Below are 17853 nucleotides of genomic sequence, written 5' to 3'. Positions count from 1 at the left end.
TTTCCAGTCGTAGACTAGTTCGCAGATTTACGTTTTATCTGCCAGTTGGCAATGCTGCTATATTAAAACAGCAATGGCCCAAGTTCAAAGGGTAACACAGTATGAAAAAAATATAGTACTTTACGCTATCCACCGGAATATATGTATGCATGTAGTATGTATTATGCATGTATGTATGTACGTGTGTGTATATATATGTGTATTGATATATTATATATATATATATATATATAACACACACCATTTTGCCTACACCATTGGCAGATTCAGTTTGTGTCTTCCCCGAGACATGTTGGAGTTAATTGTGATACGTATGACTTGTATCTGTTACGTCGAAAATCTCTCTCCTCTTGTTCTCTTTTTGGAGGAGGCCCCCTCTTGATGCTATCCTTGATTATACACTCATCTTAGCCCACATCATTTTATATTTGAGGCGTGTAAGGCCACGGTTCTTTATGAGATTCAACTCTCACATCGTGCATACCATACGGAATTCTACATGAGCCTGCACCCATGCTTAATCATTTTCTGCTCAACTGTTAATGTTTAGACTAGCATCCTTTCCTCTTGCATGACAGTTATCTCGGCTGTATTGCTGCTGCCCTCTCATGTATGTATTCTAATAAATTGTCATATTCCTTCTTCTTGAACATTGAGTCCAATCTTTGCCACCTTTATGCGTGGTGTTGGATGTCATTTTTAAGACGTATCTTCACATTCTGCTTCCACTTCATCCACTTTAGCATCCTCACTTCAGTCCCTTCTCTGTCCTGACTTCTAGATGACTTTATTAAAATTGTTTCAGTTCCCTATACAGTATTGCTGGTCATGTATTGTCTTATAAGTTTATTAGAAAGTAAAAATCTTTCAAAACTTGGCTGGGACCTGTATAACATAAATATACACCATGATGCATCTTTCCAGTTTTTCCAATCTATGTCAGTTTTGCTGATCCTCTGGACTGCCTAATAGTTCCATTTTGGCGTTTTAGTTTATCATTGAACCTAGGTATCCGTCTTCTCTATGACTTACCCTCATGGCTTCCCTTTCATTTACTCTGATAAATGACATGTGGCTACCAGGACGTGGACCGCTGCCTCACAACACAAGCTGCTTTTGCCCTAACCTTTGTGCAAGGTGCCAGTCAGCATGGGCAAAGCAGCGAGAGAGGGAATTATAGAAGTAGGCAGAGGTGTGCGCAATTAAGGGAAGCCACCTCTATGAGGTAGTGGTGAGGACAAAGTATTTTAGAAACTGTGGGAATTTGCAGTTTTCTGTTTATTGGTCTATTAAATCTAGCTATTTCAGTTATTTCAGGCATGCTTTGAAACTTTCAGTTGCAATGGTTTTTCGTAAATGTTGCCACACTCAATACTAGAAGTTGAGAACCTAATTTCTGACTCATTTGGTTCATTCATACCTACAAGCACGTAATTTTCGCATTTTTACATCAGCTATTGAATGCAATGCCCCACAGTGGCGCACCGACGGGGGGGGGGGGGGTCCGGTAGTTGTAAACGCCCCCCTGTGCCAAGTTACCCCCCCCCCCCCCCCCCCGAGACGTCCAGCCCCACCAGTCCAACGTGTACCTTTAGTGCTCTGTTCACATTGTCATTACATTCAGGCGTGGCTTGGCGGTCGAATTTTCCTGATTAACAAAAACACTCTATCATTGTCTTGTCTTTATTCACACTTAATTACATCCACACTTAATTTACATTGAGTAAAATGCTGATGGAATACAGATCGTCATCATCCTGGTGTAATTATAATTATAATTATTAGGCATTTTATTGGCTGTTGGATTCCTTAGCTAAAGCAAGGCAAGTGTTTGCTCTCCCCCCCCCCCCCCTAAAATTCAACCCCCCACCCCCTGGCAGAGATTCTGGGTGCGCCACTGAGCCCAGATGTGTTCTCAGTCTGCTTCGGTAGGAGTATAGTTACTAACACAGGAATGATCATGAATCGGTGTGTTTTTAGAAAGTGCCTTAATATGCAGCTGTGCATAATGCTATACTCTCTTCTAGCACTGGTTTCTTGACATGTGACTTCAAAAAATGAAGTCATCTACATGACCTATTACGAGACAGAATTGTCTAAGTTATTCAAAGGAAAAATCAACCTGGTGAAAGCTTCTTGAATGTTGCTGAGCAACACATACAAGTTAGGGAATGCTTTGGAAAGCCTGTGAGCTGGCTTTAATTCAAGTTGCATGCCTCAATGAAATATTGCATTGAGAATTATTTTATGCCGGTAAGTGCACACATATTTGTGTTTATTTCTGATGTTCTTCTTCGTTAATTACTTTCTTGGTTCAGTGCATATATTTATAAAGCAAGAGATACTGGCTTGTTTTTTCTTTGCATTAGCAAATTACAATATTCGTTTAACAGCACACCTAACATAAATGAGCACACTAAACGTTGATTGGCAAGCAAAACATGTACTTGTCTTTTGAATATCCCAGCTTATGTTTTAGTGTGTGCAGTTCGAACACGATTCTTGAGAAGCACTACTTGACTGTTACAAGTATGTGATGTACAATTACTCAGCACAGCCGACAGATCCAAACTATTGCAGACTGGTACTTACCACACAATGCAAATCTAATCATGCCTCAGGATTTTTTTTTTATTTGCTTGGGTTGCCACACGGCATAACGTCAGTATGCCTCAGGATTGTAGAGGTGGATGCCGAGTACATATTAAGGAGGGGGGGGGGGGGGGGGGCTTTGGCATGAACACTGGTAAAGGAAGTATTATTTGTAGGGGTGGAAGAATATTTGAAGTTTTGGATATGAATCGAACGTTACATGCTAACTATTCGTATTCTAAAATAATCAACTATTCAGCATTTTTGATTAAATAAAACTAGCCAAATACTTCGCAGTAACCGACTGTTAAAGTTGTTACTGTTCACCATCTGCTAACAAAGTATCCCAAATTATCACAAGTGAAACAACAAAAGTTTTCGAAGCAATGCAGAAACAGAATTGGTAATGCAAACTGTGTTTTTGATTTCATGATGGAAGGCTACATGACAACCCCTGATTTTTGATTATAGCCTATCATTTATTTTTATTGACAGTCTGAGCATGTAAATTTTTTATAACCGGTGATTTTTTTCTTGCAACCTGTCCTTTTACATGTCTTTACAGCAAAATAGTCCTTCTGCAGCTTTTGTCTTCCGTTTTTTTTTTTCTGCCACAACCATTTATTTAGTACTTTTTTACAGCTAGTCATACAGCAGCTATTTATTCTTAGAACTCTTGTTTGCCACCAGGCTCTAAAGATCTTGAGAGGTGTTTGTGCAGTTTTTTAAATCACAATTAGTGAACTTGTGTTTAAAAGTAATCCTAATCTTCCCTGATAGTTAGCAGTATTTTCTTTTTTTTTTGTAGTCAGTACAAGCACGGTGCTTAATTATATCAAGATAAATAAGCCTGCTGTAAATGTATTCATCTGTATTCGACTATTCGACACTTACTATTCCCATTAGAAAAAATTTACATTTGCCAACCTCTAATTATTTGCATTGAAGTAGTGAAGAGTTTGACGAAGGCTCGTCTGGTCTGGTCGAAAGAGGCATGGTAAGTAGTTTAAACACAAATCATGAAAATGAAAAATTAGAGATGGTTCAACTGGAGCTTTGTTCACAATCATGGCTCTCAGGTAGGAGCTAAAACATTTATAACATTTTTTTTTGTGGTTGGCATTCGATTTTCAATTGATTATTATAATTAATTGCATTCATCTAGTCCTAAAGAAGAGGCAATGTATTTGGAGTACTACTCTGAATTTAGTTTCTATTGCCAAGTTTTTTTTTTTATGTAACTTTATTCACCACACAGGTACAACTGATACATATTCATTCCTTCAAGGACGTCACCACTAGTGGAGGGTGTTATTCTGCGCTTGCACAATTATTTTCAGAGATTTCCAGCAAATATGTAGTCCTCATAAACAGTACCTAAATAATTTTAGCCTATGTGGTTATTCATTAACCATGTTAATGGATAGTTACCTTCCGGTTAACCTCCCTGCCTTTCGCATCTCATTTATCTCTCTCTCTCTCATGTAGTCTTCATCAACTACCGACATGACGCGGCCTTGGCAAACTTGTGAGCTCACAAATTTGAGCATGCAGTAACCCCCCTCCATATTTGTCTTGATAAAGGCTTCTCCTTTGGTGCTACTCTGGATCTGCCCTGTTTCCTGTGATTACCACCATGGGCTTCAAGGCAGACAACCTCAGGAAAACGTTTCATGCACAAACGTGGCTCTTTCCCACTTTGCTGATAAAGACGGATATTGAAAGCAAGGGTGCCATACCAGGCATGTTGGTCACAGACAGAAATGCGGGGAGGGGGGGGTTGTTCTGAAAGTATTCATCTAGTGGACACATCCATTTCATCTGTTGCTGAAACGTTGATTGACTGGGGCACCTGTCTCCCTCTCACGTGTGCCCCAGCCCAGCCAATCAGAACTTAAGCAGCAGTTGAAATGGTTATGTCCATTTGGTTGACACTTGCAGAATACACCCCCTGTGCTCTGTCCTATCTTTCTGCCCTTCCCCATGTAATTTACTCAGTAAACTACTTGTTCATATGTTGGTTACCTTAATCAATGTTCAAATAGCTCAACGTTTAAATAGGTATGTACAAGTAAGGCACTATAAACCCAAGCAGTTAGGTTGGCGATTGCCACCATACAGACTCAACCAATGGCTTCACTGTAGCTTTCCATGGTAACTTTACTGCCCTTTGAACGTAGAGAAGGTGGAATATAAAAATAGACTAGCATTTCTCTAATGTGCATCACCCCCTCCACTTTGTGTTGTTACAATCAGTATATTCAACCCAAACGAAGTCCCAACAAAAAGGAATTGTGACACTAATTTCATTTCACTGCCTCATTTTTAGAGGTGTAGCAAGATTCTTTAATTGCATTACCAGTTGTTACTCTGGTTTCAGCTATCAAGGCCTTATGGCACGTTTGGACGTTACCTTAACTGAGTAAACGGCACAGATTGCATAATTGCTCAATACATTTGCACAGCTTCCTTCACCTTTAGTTTTGAATTAAAGCCAGCATTTCTCTTGTGACCATCTTTAAAGAGCTTGCAGTAATTTATACCTAACATAAAAGATGGGTGCGTTGTAGTGCTAGCATGCTGTCCTAGAGTATATTGTTGTATGGAAAATGTGCCGACACACAAGCCCGACAAATGCCACATCAAGCATTGGTGTTTGCTACTCCACCTGGTGTTTCAATTTTACAAAATGTGCACATTTTACCTGTGCACCAGTAAAAAGGGTCCAAAGCTCTTCCTGAAAACTTTCACAAGCACTTATCACAATCAATTCCCCATATAAGTGGTTTTGCTGAAGAGAACACAGGGATACAAGCATAATTAGACACTGAGGAATGTGGGTAGGAACACTTTATTTTCAGCACACATGTTTTTTTTTTTTGATGAACTGCTTCTATACTGGTGAAATCTGTGCTTTTAATAAAAGTACACCATGCTGCTTCACCACTCCATGCCAACTGCAAGTATCCTGTACCAGGAAGTCAAACCAAGACGTGGGATGTTCAGTCTGTCAAAAATAAAAACGAGTTTGAAACGTTGACGTGTGAAAAGTAAAGCACACTCAAGAAAAACAGCACAAGAACAAATCCAACGAATCAGAATTACATTTGAGAGCAAACATATAGTTTCTATGGCACAGTGAAGGAACCTTATTCCTCCGACTTTTTTTTTTGTTGTTGTTGTTGTTGTGAGAAAAGATGAAAGTGGACGTGTTCTATCCCATTTTGTGTATCTTTCACCTTTTCACATACAAAAAGATGTCTTAACGTGCCCAACTGTCTTTGCATATCCATTTCTCTGCTCTCACACCATAATACCTACAGTTAAAGGTTGTAGTAATGCTTAGCTTGAATGAACCAACACCAACTATGAGCACTGTGCTACTAAACATGGCAATGTAAGTCAAGTTCAAGCACAGCACATTCATGTGCTATATACGTGTGCTCTTGATTGTAGGTAAGATAAATAAAAGGAAGACATGTTAATAAGAATGGTCCTTGATGTGCTATGCAGAAGTGCTCTGCCTATTTGGACAGAAGTTAAGCGCAACCGCAATGAACAAGAAGACAACTTATTCAGCATTTCAAATCTAGGGACTCAATGTGCTGGAGATTTTTCTGAATTCATGGTAAAAAATCTAGATGCTAAAGACGACACATATATAAACAGGTCTCTGCTCAAACTGGTAATGCTATGTGTAGCTTAGTTTTACAAAATGTGCCCTACCACTGGTCTCCCAAGCTGAGGCTGCAGTCCAGTTGCAACTGCAAATCACTCAATTATGTCTAGGGCACACTTGAGCAAAATGCAGACAAAAATTACTGCACCACTGAGAATGTACCAGAGGCTTCAACAAAGCAGCTGACAGCCTGCATGGACTGGAGCAAGAGAAGCGCATTTTGGGTCTAGGTGTGCACAGCTTGCAGTTGCTCCATGGACGCTATTTAATATATTTACATATTTCACTTACTTGTTGGTTTCAGACAAGAAATATAATGTATTTTGTATCCTTTCCACTGTTAAATACTCAAACCCAGGATACCACAGGTCTGTTTCTGGCATCTGATTTCTTCTCAGAAAACTACCCCTCTAAAAAAATTTCACAGGTACTTAACCCCAACCTCTCTTGAGTAGAGCCTGGTTTTTTAACATGACAAGGTCACTAATTACACAGTGACTCCTTGCGATGTGATGTACGTAAGCACTTTAAAAGGAAAGGAAAATTTAATAGCAGTATGACAGGTACACAACAAAGCAAAGTGCCTGTTTTCACCCACGTATTCAATGTTTGCTTGTCTACTGGCGTTTACCCTACAAAAATGCAACAGGCGAAGCTGACTGCACTGTTTAAATCAGGGGACAGAAATGACATGTCAAATTATCGGCCGGTGTCAGTGCTCCCTGTCATTTCAAAAGGCTTAGAGAATGTTATCTGTAAAACAGTTGTGTCATCACCAAAAGCCAACAAAAGTTGTCGAAACGTCATCCTGGCGCAAAAATGAGCTTTGTTGAGACTAGAACGTTGAGACTGGTAGGGTTCGTCGCTGGCTGAAACCCTACACTCCCGATTCGCGTGACCCCTACCCACTATCGGTATGCTTCGCCGCAATACACAAACTGCGGTGATATAACAGTGGTCGAACAGGCTGGTGCAAACGTTTCGACAAGAGAGCTTGCCTTAACCAGCTTTTCTTGGCAGTTTTCATATATATGAGTACACCTGCCAATACACTTATTACGCTCCTGGGCGCGCGTAATGTGATGGGCGAAGGCGAGTGCGCGCGTACATAGTTAAGGAACATATACATGTCCCGTGATAGCGGCCCCTTTTCACTTTTGGTATGCTTCACTGCAATAATTTTTGGGTAAGCTTCACCGCGTAACACGTCTACTGCGGCGAAGCTGACTTTAGAAAGCCGATTCATTCAACGCATCTTACGAGGCAGGTCCGCTTATCACGCTTGGCAACGTTTGAACACCACACTTACTACATTAATTTCTTTAGTTATTTTAATTGTATTGTCACCGTGATCCTGCAGCCCGCAGTAGCAGGCTGATACTGCGTCATAATCGTTCCAACTGCATCAGGACAGCGTGTAGCTGGTAAGCGTGCATGCAACAAGGCACGGCGGCATTGGCTGTTGTTGGGAAACTTCCGAGACGCTCTTTCGCGCAGTAATGCCATTTGTCTTATTAAAAAGAATGCAGGTGGTGATTAAATGAAATGCAGCAAAGCTGTAGAAAAGCAGTAGCAAAGCTGTTCGACCATCTCGCGCAAAAACGCGATTCAACACGATCTGGCGGAACAGCTCACCATGCCAGGATTTTCTTGCGTCCTCGTTTTTTCACGCATCATTCACTGAACCACACTACTGGATGGTTCTGTACACGTACTAACGATCCTGACGGAGGATCAGCTTTATAGCTTTATATGGGATGCCACGGCCCATTCCACGGGCCGGCTGCAATTTGACGCGGCCACGAGGCAAAATATGCGCGCAAGATAACTGACGGCAACACATCAAGCAGCTGACAGCCCCAACCTTTTATTACATGCATATAGAGTGGAAAAATGGATTACTTACTCTGTAAGAAGGCACGGAATACGGACCGCTTCACAACGCGACCGGCCCCGAAAAACAGCCGCCATGAAAATAAACGGACGTGACATCATTGGTTATAGCGGACGTGACGTCATGGGTCGCACCAAACGTTTTGGGCACCTTTTGTTTGCTGCGACCGGGTCGCAGGAATGCCGGCCTACTTTTTTTTCTCCCCCTTCTCGGCTGGTTGTCGGACTTGGCGTGCGTGTTTGTGTGTGTGCTTCGGGGGTCTCGTCGGAATGTGTGCGGCGGCGCCGATTCAGGGAAACGCTTCGCTATAACGGCCGTCCTGCTTAGGTCATGCTTCTAAGGGACTGCCCGTCGTATCTTCAGGATGTGTGATCGTGTGTCCGCTGTGCCGATGTGACCGATCGGCAAGCGCAAAGTGCCCCGTGCTACACAGGAGCGTCGTCGTCGTCGCCTTGTGTGTGTGTGCGCCCCTGGAGTTCTGGGGGGGGTTACCCCCGTCCCGTCTGGATCCGTCATGGCTAATCCACCGACCAGACGGCACGGATCTATGAAGATCAGATTGACAGGTGAGTTTACTAACCTTGTAGCAGCGTACGACGCGGGGGCGCGTTCGCAGTCGAGGTTCCGTGAAGGCGTCCGCGACCCTGGAGCCGGACGGATCGGTCGGTACCCTCGCTAGGCCTAACGTACCCTGTACGGCAGCAACGGATAGCTCGACGGCGCGAGTACGGAACAACTTTCCGATGTGTGGATGTCTTCGGGTACGCAGATGACGGAGCGATGGTACGGTTTTTTGCCGATGGCTTTCTTTTTTGTGGCGCCGAATACGTGTTTTAGGATAATCTCTCTCAGTTTATGCCAGATTTGTTTCTGTCGGGTGTCTTCTGCAGGGGCAGTGGATGCAACGGAAAGAAGAAAAAATGCGTCCGCGCGCGCAGTTTCGCGCGTGTACTGTTCGCAAGTTTATTTGAGTTCAGGACAAAAATCCACCGAGTGATTGGAAAGATAGGAAGGGCATTCCTGTTCGTTCCGAAAGTTCGGTGCAAATGCGCGCTTCCTTCAAGCCGCCGGCGCTCGGTTCCAATTCTGTCGATGCCTCACGCGCTGCCAGTTGCAGACGAAACCGTCGTCAGCGACGACTCCCGACGAGTCGGTCTCTCTCGGCGTGCGAGGAGTGCAGATGGTGGTGGTAGCTCGCATGGCTCGGCGCTGCCGCCGCTATACAAGGTCGGAGGTTGTTGGCGATTTGCATTCTGCTGCGGCCGCGCGTGACTCGATTAAAAACGCGTCCCCGGCCGCCGCCGCGAGAGAAAGAAAACTCTTCCGCGATGGCACAGCCGGCGCTGGTTTTTGGTCTTCGTTTGGCTCCCTGCCCTAGCCCGAGACGCCTTCGGGATCGCCGCTTCTCGACGGAAACGACACGAGAGTGGCAGCTGCCGCAGGAAACAAGTTGCAGCGGCGGTCGCTGAAGACGTGACCAAAGAAAGAAAGAAAACGAAACTGGCGGAAGCGGGTCGTTCTTCAGACCTCGACGCGTTTTGCCCGATTCATTCCAGATGTGGCGACGTGCTCGTCGTCGCATCGATTCGGGATGCACACATGGAACACACACTTAGAAAAAAGAAAAAGTCGCTCCTGCTGTTCTTTTGGCCTTGTATGCCATGCCGTCGTCTGTTTGTGATTACGCACTCGTCGTTCGTCTGCAGTGACATGGTAGTGCAGACGGTTTCTGGAGTAGCCGTTGGCAGACATCTGCGAGTTGCTTGAAGTGTAAATAAAAGCCGGCCGTCTCTAGAGCGGCGAACGGCAAGGACGCATTGGGAACGATTTCGCAGACCTTGCTTATTATTTTCTCCGGGCTTTGAGCAAAATCAAACGGAAGCGATCTCTGTCCGGCGGTAACCTCTTGCAGGTTTTCCAGCCACGTTTACACTGGCTGTTTTTGCCGGCGACAGACCGTTGTCGACGCAGCGTTTACGCTCAGAAACGAAATGGTTGTACTTGTTGGTCGTAAAGAATAGTGGCAACGGACCGTTGCAGCTGTAACCTTTGTTCGGCGTCGTCTGCAAAGAAAGGCCTTGTCCGACGACGATCGTCTGCCATGTTGCCGCCGCTCTTGGCCTGTTCACGCTCTGATATTCCCTTTTATCGGCAGCCGGTCGTTGCTTTTGAAACAGATCCGCTAGAACTGCGTGTTGTATACGGGGGACGCGGTAGGGCGCGAGTGAAAGTGAAGTTATCTTTGGCCAGCGGACCAGACGAAACTGGCCACTTCTGCCGAGTCGTCTGGACAGCGAGATATCTGTTATACCGTTGTTTAGCGCGCCGAGTTAAGCGCAGTTTGTTTGTTTGTTTTTCAATCTCCATTTCGTTCCTCCTTCAAGACCGTGTTCGGCCAAGCGTTTTGAGGTCTTTCGGCGCTGTCGGGCAGGGCTGTTTGAACGCTTGGAAGGAGCTGGCTGCGTGTAAGGCGCATGGTGTAGTTGCGTACTCCAGTTATTTTTTCTGGGGGTCTCTGTTCTCAGGGTTGGCGAAACTAGAAGTCTATGGCGCCGTTGCTTTGACCGCTGAGCTCTTCCGGGTGAAAGCAGACGTATACGTAACTGGACTGCCTGTTCCTTTCTAGAAGGAGTTTTTCGCACGTCCAAAGGCTAACTTAGATGTCACGTCGTAAAGCAAAACTGGAAAGAGAGAAAAATGCCTGGCCAATCTGACCTGCACCTTCGCAGAAAGGTAGCTTTCGTACTACTATATGCTTTGCGGAAGCCAGAAGCACTTAGTTCGTGTTTAAGGGACACTACATAGAAAAAATAATTCGAGCGTGTAGTAGTAAATTATACTCGGGGTCCACAATTCCAAGAAGTTACATTGTGAGAAGGCTTCTCCTTTGAAGTTCCCGCACCACTTCGCCGTGACGTCAAGACTTGACGTCGTGACGTCAGGCCAAGTTAAGTTTTTGTTGGTAAATATGACCAACACTGCATTTCAAAAAGAGTCCACAGACTTAACTTGACAAGCTTCAATGGCATTTACCGAGCCGCGACAGCCAAGATAAGATTGAAAAGAAATAGTTTGAAATCTGCGACTGTCACAATGCCGTTTGCCGGCAAGGGGGGGAGGTTAGGCGCGAAATTCGTCGTCGAAATGTAACTTTGACCTTCATTTTTATCTAGTACAAATTAATTATTACGCGAAAATGCTCAGTAATGGAGTTTTGAAAGAATACTTGATCACTGTAAACTGGTTTTACTGTTTCTCTTTACTGCCCCTTTAATGTTTTGGTGAATGCAGCAGTTGCACAGGCTTTATTAAGCCTGGCGCGGCTTCGTTTGTAACACCTAACCTATTCGGCAGTTGGGTTGTCAGTTTCTATATATGCGATTATGGGATGCATACTAAAGAGGAATTGAAAAAAAAATCAATCCATATTCGTAAATTACACATATGGAAAACCTAAAATGTCAGTCCTGCCTCGCCCGTGGAGTTGGTAAGCCAGGAAAAGGGCGCAATAATAATTTAAGAAAAATCAGACTAGTGGCGACAACATCTTGAAGTTCTCGCACTATAGCTGCCCGTGACGTCATGCATTTGAAAAAAAGTCTACTCGGGCATAAAGTTTTAACATTTTGCCGATAAACAAGGACTACGTTGCTCTCCCAAAGAAAACCGGAGTCAACCTAGGGATTTTTTTTTCTCCGCACAGAAACGGTTCGAACAGTTATGCTAGCTTGAAATCTGTGACGTAACATGGCGTGCCTCCTAATCGGATCGTGGTTCTTGGACGTAAACTCCAGAATTTATTAATTTCTAAGTCATTTCCGCTTGTTTGATCAAACCATCTTCCGTCAAACGATTGTGATCGAAGACTTCATTTCGGAAGAATATAACTCACGATTATGAAGCGACTAATTCTAAAGCGTTGATTCTTATTGTCCTTTTTATAACTGCATGGGAGAGTCCCGCTTCTGGCCGAATGTGCATGGTGGGTGGGTTTTGAGCGCGACTGGTCCAACTCGACGACCTTGGTGCGAATTCGAGGGAAAGGGGTGGGGGTGACCTACGTATGTTCGCTGTCGCAGTCTTCGTGTCTTCCTGGTGGTGGCTTTGAGGGACTGCTCCCAACTCTTCCAGTGAGTGCTGATCCCCCCCCCCCCCCCCCTTTCCTACTAGAGAATGGCGCTAACCCACTTTGAGGTACAAATAGATCACGAGTCGGGCTCTGTAGCCTTTGGGACTTACCTCGTCCGAAAACGATAATCGTCATCCATGGGCATATCGTCATCTATGCGCGAACGGCATGCGGGTTATCAGTGTGATGTGTCATTCTCGACGGGAAAGTTTTCGAGACAGGAGGAAACGCAAGGAAGATGGCTGACGATTATTCTTTGAGGACAAGATACGCCCCAAAGGGGCGTTGACTCATTTTGTGTAAACACACACACGCACGCACGCACGCACACTCCTTTAGACTCCCCAACAGGGGAAAAATGGACTTCGAGGCTGTCCGCCCTGGCTAGTAAACTGCCCTGGCGGCAGTGCCTTGCAGAGTGTGCACTATTATGCTCATTCACAATAGGCCGACACAACACCGACCGTGGCCTGCCGACTGTAAGGCGACACCGTTTTGTTTCCTTGAAACCATTGGCCCACAGCGATTTCCGTCCTGTAAACTGCTTGTCGCCAACAGTCGGCAGACCAAAAATCGCTGCCGTGTCGGCCTAGTGTGAATGAGCCTATACCGGCGACACCGACGCCTTGTCTCTGTTCTCACGGTATACTGGCGTCTTTCGCTGCTATCTATCTGCCCAGACGGCCTTCGGACGCAGTCCGTGCCGGGGACGAAAGATATAGAACTTGTGACTCGGCTTATCCACTCTTGACGACCACACGCGACGGCCGGCTGCGCGTGACGCAATCACCGCGTGAGTCACACCGCACCTTCGGCGGGGTCGCTGACACGCCCCGGTTGTTCACGTCGGGGTCCGGTTTACAAAAAAAAAAAAAAAAAAAAAAAAAAAAAATCAAGGGAGCACTTAGTTATCCCTACGTTGATGATGAATGCCAAAGTATTGCGACCACCGCGCGATGCTTGGACGTTATGCCACAACGCAAAGGTCGAGGGTTCGTGGCGTTTTTGGACATCGTCGTCACACCAACGCCGACAACTAAGCCGGATTTTCCGCTTGATGGGCCATGTAGTGCTTTCGCATGAATAACTCGTATATAAAATTACTTCTATCCCTCGACGCCGTGTTTACGAACCATCACCGGCACTGTGTAGTCGCCCGGCTGTATAGCAAAGCTGGTATAGGCTAGGTTCCAGGAGATTGCGTCCGTAGAAAACCGGAAGTGTAGCGTACAACGAAAATTTCAGACACGTAGTAGGCCACCTCGTGGAGTCGTAAGAAAACGACGGGTTGGCGGCGTTTTCAAACTTACGATTGTAAAAAAAAAGTGTGCATTATACCGCGGTTTTCGCCGGATCTCACGTTTGCTTCTTCATTACGTGACGTAGGTCACCCTGGCGACCACGTGAGCGCGTTAGCGCTTGCGTGCGCGCCGCGATTGGCGTAGCCGTCTTTAATAAAACGCTCTGACGGTACGGCGATCGCGACTGTTTACGTTCCCCCTGCAACGCCTACGAAATACGTCGAAGCGTTCATGATAGACATGTTCGGTTGGGTGATGCCCAACGACGATATACGCCCATTCTCATCGTGGGCAAGCTGTGACCCACCGTAGTCACAGCTTCGCTGGCTTCCATCTTCGCAGTAGTGGAAGGGCTCTGAGTTATTTGTGTTATTTCTGTAATTTTGAAGCTGGGGCCCTCCTAGCTGCTTGGACTCAAGTGCCTGTGGTACGTAATAAATAAATAAAAAAAATAGCGCAACAACGCTTACAAAGTGTATCCCTCCTCCTTCGCCTTCTCTTCTTATCGAATGCCGTGTAAATCTAAGGGAAAATCTAAGATCCTGTTGGCTATGCGTTATATTACCCAACACTACTACCGCCATTTCTTCCTCTTTTTTTTGTGCAAATTAGCCGAGGCGTGTGGCCGCTCTCCGCAAGTCTACGTGTTTGGGTGCAGGGATCGCATCGGTCACTCTTGGAGTGCCCAAATATTTGTGATCTCTCGCTTCGTCTGACTATCAGCAGTGTTGGGTCAGTGCACAAAGCGTACTGTTTCCGAGAAGCACGCAGTCGTGGGTTTGACTCCCCACCGCGGCGGCCGCATTTCGATGGGGGTGGTGCACGGAGACATTCGCGTGCAGAAACTTCAATCGATCGATCGTCACACATAGTGAAAATTAAAAAAAAATTTTTTTTTTCAGTCGCCCGTCGGATTTTATATGACTATCTGTATCGTAAGCCGACCAGGCTAGATAGAAATGCGCCCGCAGACATTAGCAAACATGCTAAGTAATACATCATTTGTTATCTTTATGTACTATCGTACAGAAGAAAAAGCAGATATTAGTGTAGTACAATACTGTACAAATACAATAAATATACGATGAAAAACCGAAATACAAAAAATATAACAGTACCATGTCTTACAAACACTTAGTTTGTAAGGGTGAACTATAAATATCACGTTAAAAAATATATGTTTCTTTAGCACTGTTTATGGCAGTGTAGCCTTAATACTAAGTGGGAAACCATCCCATATCTTAGCTCCGTCGTAATCGCGCGAAAAAAAAGCAGTTTAAGGGGCTCCCGACCGTGACGATTGGCTCACCGCTATAGACCCATTTATCCGCGCTGTGGCAGTAGTGAGCTTCATGACCTCGGGGAACTTCCGGTCGTGCATTTTTGAGAGTCAACTTTAGCCAAAGAAAGAAGGCAGCATTTTGTCCCATAATAGACTACAGGCACATGTTCTTGATGTCTTCATAGATATAAGGAACGTGCCCCATACGTCGAGCTCACGTATGCAGCTTTCTTGTTATGTTTGGCAGTAAAATTCACTAGCTAAAGATTTTAGCTGTAGAGCAAAACTGGTGTCAGTTGAAGGGTTCAATATATTAACAGGCTATTGTAACTAGTGTCGTTCCAGGGGGCATAATAGGAATTCTTTCGGGATCTCTGTTTGCAAACATAAAGGTGCTCTATACAGTCGAACGCCCCTAAGTCGACCCGGATATATGGAACCCACATATAACAAATTATTGCGTATATGGAGCGGCTGTAAAATCCCCTGAAAATTTCTGCATTACGCATGATTATTTCATATATCGAATTGCTTATATACGAACCTTTTTGTGATCCATTTCAGATTCGATATATCCGGGTCCGACTGTATAGCGAAGTGCTCGGGGCCACTGAAATCATTCGTTATACGGGTCACTTCGTTATAAAGGTCGCGCGTTATTGTGAGGCGTAAAATAATGAAAAGAAAAAACCTCTGCCCGCACCATCCTTCGTTATACAGGTCATTTCGTTGTATAGAGGCGCTCGACTGTATACAGGCCGGTGTGTGTACGCGGATGCGTAGTACGGAAAGTGCCTGTTACTAATCCGCCGGTAGTTTCTTTCCATCGGCTGCGCCGGATTCACTGTTGATTCTTCCCACGGAAGCCGCCGAGTAAAAGCGAACTGTAAATGACAAACATGGGGGACGTTATCGGTGGCTCCCGTGAAGTATGCGGGCGTTTGCGAAAAACCCTGATCTCGTCCAGAGATGTAGACGGGCGTGCGACGTCAGCGTCTATCGCCTCCGTGTTGATAACTCGCTGTCGGTGTCCCTGAGAATGTTTGACAGAGCTATATGCCTTAACAAAATGTCCATTTGAGTGCATGGTATACATATAAGACGATCTTATATTCGATTCATGGGCGCCGCCGTCTTTGGCTGTTACGCAAACAACGAGGTCGCGCGGGATCGAATCCTGGCCGCGGCGGCCGCATTTCGATGGAGGCGAACTGCAAGAACGCCCGTGTGCTTGCGTTGTAGTGCACGTTAAAGAACCCCAGGTGGTCAAAATTAATCCGGAGCCCTCCACTACGGCGTGCCTCATAATCGGAACTGGTTTTGGCGCGTAAAACCCCAGAAAGAAGAAGATGTGTCGCATTTTATGAGAATTGGAAGTCACGTAACGCGGTCACGAAACGCTGGACGAACTTATACAACTATTTTCATGCTTGCGAATCGACTGTACTAACATACATTTCGTTATAGATAGAAGTTAACGGCAGTGTTAACAGCCCAAGATGGCGGCACCTAAGCGCTTCCGTACAATATCCTACTTGTATGTACTGCTTGCCTCTGGAACATAATTGCATCTCGCAAGTTGTTTGCAGCACTGCCGAAGGGTACGAGGCGTACACAGGAGAAATATCCTTGGAATGTAGTTCCCGGCGGATTGTAGTTCCGGGCGTAACTGTCTGATTATCGGCGGGTTTGGAGAGTTGTGTGTTTTGCCTGGCACGGTGATACGTTACAGCGATGCGTGGAATGTTAGTTGACCTTTGCGCATGCGCGTCGCGCACCGCGAGTTACGGTGGCGGCGAGCAGACGACGCGGCGCGGAGGAACACATCTCGAGGGGGCGTTCGGCCTTCCTATTGGCTAAGGAGTCCTGCCGCTTCAACAGGGCTGCAAACGACTTGTGACATGTAGGATATGTATCCTTGTGACGATATTTGATTTAAAGTGTCGGGTCATGTCTGTATATTATGGTCTATAGACTGCAGATGCAGAATGCTTGCCTCGGTGGATTTTTCCTTTCACGTTGCGTGATTGTAGACGTCCTTGACATATGTCATTTAGAAGTGTCAGCTGGTATGCGTGTAGACTATAGACTATTATTGTTTAGACTCATAGACTATAGGCATAGACCATTTCTCTCTGTAGTGATTTTCTTTTGTAATCCAGACATCTTTGCGACACTGACTTGAGCGTGTCATGTTTTAAATGTACGCTGTGGTCTATACACAAAGACATATACTACTTTCCTTTATATACGTCCCGTGCATTGCGGGCACGTTAAAGACGGTGGTCAAAATTAATCCGGAGCCCCCTACGGCGTGACTCATAATCAAATCGTGGTTTTGGCACCGTCATACCTCAGAATTAATTCAGACCTACTAGCCATTATGATCTTTTTTTTTTCCTTTGGACTTTGCACAATTGTATAGATATTATTCCGATATTAGTTTATTTACTATGTCATTCGTGTGAGTAGACTGTAGTCGATATACTTACATACAGCACTACTTGCCTGTGTACCAACCTTATCTTTTGTTCCCTTTCCACGATTAGTTGATATAAAGGCGTCTGGTCTTGTGTGCGTAGACTTTTTGTTGACAGTCGATGAACTTGTAGCGGTACTGCAGGCTATATACCCCCTGCGGACTGACTGTCAACTAATCGACTAATAAACTCTCTTAATAACGCGTCCTCAAACTTCCGGTAGTTTGGCGAAATAACTTCTTTCCAGGTGTTCTTCTCGGCCTGTAGCACTACAGAGGTAACGCGTAATGGCCACACCCGGTTACGAAACGGATACCGTGCTTATTTGTGCCCGTTTCTGATTACGCATGGCGAATTTTTTATTTCCTCTTTCCTGATGTGCGTCCCACGCGACTTCACCCTAACGTTCAAAAGAGAAAAATGAAAGGGAAATACAGGTGGAACGGACGATTGTTCTGCGATAAAACCAGTCTTACGACGACTGTGTAATTCCGCG

General features: G+C 45.1%; 1 protein-coding gene and 1 long non-coding RNA gene across 2 annotated transcripts in view; one reads left to right on the top strand and one right to left on the bottom strand.

Annotated features, from left to right (window-relative positions):
* LOC125945557 (uncharacterized) overlaps nucleotides 1–11810 on the bottom strand; it is a 23767-nt gene extending 11957 nt beyond the window's left edge. Inside the window, exon 1 of the long non-coding RNA XR_007466990.1 lies at nucleotides 11619–11810. This is a non-coding gene — a long non-coding RNA (uncharacterized LOC125945557). The remainder of the gene's footprint in view (nucleotides 1–11618) is intronic.
* LOC119453038 (E3 ubiquitin-protein ligase SMURF1-like) overlaps nucleotides 1–17853 on the top strand; it is a 123435-nt gene that overhangs the window by 14397 nt on the left and 91185 nt on the right.

Source organism: Dermacentor silvarum, chromosome 5 (genome assembly GCF_013339745.2).
Source record: "Dermacentor silvarum isolate Dsil-2018 chromosome 5, BIME_Dsil_1.4, whole genome shotgun sequence".
NCBI lineage: Eukaryota > Metazoa > Arthropoda > Arachnida > Ixodida > Ixodidae > Dermacentor > Dermacentor silvarum.
Note: the sequence above shows the minus strand (reverse complement) of the source record. Positions and strands in the feature narration are given on the sequence as shown.